The 1,565-nt window shown below is 50.2% G+C and overlaps 1 protein-coding gene across 1 annotated transcript in view; it reads right to left on the reverse strand.

Annotated features, from left to right (window-relative positions):
• VSIG10 (V-set and immunoglobulin domain containing 10) overlaps positions 1–1,565 on the reverse strand; it is a 59,480-nt gene that overhangs the window by 17,073 nt on the left and 40,842 nt on the right. The window lies entirely within an intron of this gene.

Raw genomic sequence — 1,565 nt, forward strand, 5'->3', positions numbered from 1 at the left:
GACCTCGTGATCCGCCCGTCTCGGCCTCCCAAAGTGCTGGGATTACAGGCTTGAGCCACCGCGCCCGGCCTATTTTTTTTTTAATAGAGACAGGGTTTTGCCATGTTGGCCAGGATGGTCTGAACTCCCGGCTGGCCTCAGATGATCCACCTGCCTCGGCCTCCCAAAGTGCTGAGATTACAGACGTGACTACCACGCCCAGCCCCGCTCTACATTTCTACAGTGGTTTTGGTCCGAGATATTTGTGTATGGGAGTGTTTGGTTGGTGTTTCCCCACCCCTGAGATAAAGGTTCATGGACCGCTTGTTCACAACAGTGCTAGAGGGCCTGGTGCCTGTGACAGTCACACTGGGTCCACAAAAAGGATGTATATAGATGGATAGATGAACACATAAATTGTGGTCCATCCACGCAAGGAATGGACTATTATTCAGCCATTAAAAGGAATGCATTACTGATACATGCCTCAACCTAGATGAACCTCAAAAACATGATGACAGGTCAAAGAAGTCAGACACAAAAAGCCCCACATTGTATGATCCATTCATATGAAGTGTCCAGAACAGGCCAACCCACAGGGACAGAATGCAGACTGGGGGTTGTCCAGGTCTGGGGAAAAGAGGGAATGAGGGTGACTGCTTATTGGGTACAGGGTTTCCATTTGGGATGACAAAAATGTTTTGGAGGGCCAGCCGTGGCGGCTCATGCCAGTAATCCCAGTACTTTAGGAGCCTGAGGTGAGCAGATCACTTGAGCTCAGGAGTTTGAGACCAGCCTGGGCAACATGGGGAGACCCTGTCTCTACCAAAAATACAAAAATTAGTCGGGTATGGTGGCACATGCCTGTGGTCCCAGCTGCTCTGGAGGCTGAGGTGGGAGAACTGAATGGCTTGAATCCGGAAGGTGCAGGCTGCAGTGAGCAGAGATCGCGCCACTGCACTCCAGCCTGGGCGACAGAACGAGACTCGGTCTCAAAAAAAAAAGAAGTAGAAAACGTTTTGGAATCTGACACAGGTGATGGTTGCATAAAAGCGCTGAATGCCACTGAATTATACATTTTTCTTTTTACTTTTTTTTGAGACAGAGTCTCACCCTGTTGCCCAGGCTGAAGTGCAGTGGCACAGTCTCGGCTCACTGCAACCTCTGTGTCCCAAATTCAAGTGATTCTCCTGCCTCACCCTCCTAAGTAGCTGGGATTACAGGCGTGAGCCATTGCACCCATTCAACTGTATGTTGTTAAATGGTTAATCCTATGTACTTTCACCTCAATTTAGCGGAAAGAAAAAAAAAGAATGCATTAGTGTCCTTCCATGGCTCCCAAGCACTCTCCTGCACCCCTGCATAGCAGCAAGCTTCTAGAAGGGATGATTCCCTCCCTGAGTGTAGCAGCCCCGGGTGTGGTATTGGGGGAGCCACAGATACATCTTCAGAAGAACCATGTAGCAGTCATGCCTTTAAGGACAAACGGGAGGCCGGGCACAGTGGCTCACGCCTGTAATCCCAGCACTTTGGGAGGCCAAGGCAGGCAGATCACCTGAGGTTGGGAGTTCGAGACCAGCCTGATC

Source organism: Colobus angolensis, unplaced genomic scaffold (assembly GCF_000951035.1).
Source record: "Colobus angolensis palliatus isolate OR3802 unplaced genomic scaffold, Cang.pa_1.0 Scaffold79, whole genome shotgun sequence".
In the NCBI taxonomy this organism is placed as follows: domain Eukaryota; kingdom Metazoa; phylum Chordata; class Mammalia; order Primates; family Cercopithecidae; genus Colobus; species Colobus angolensis.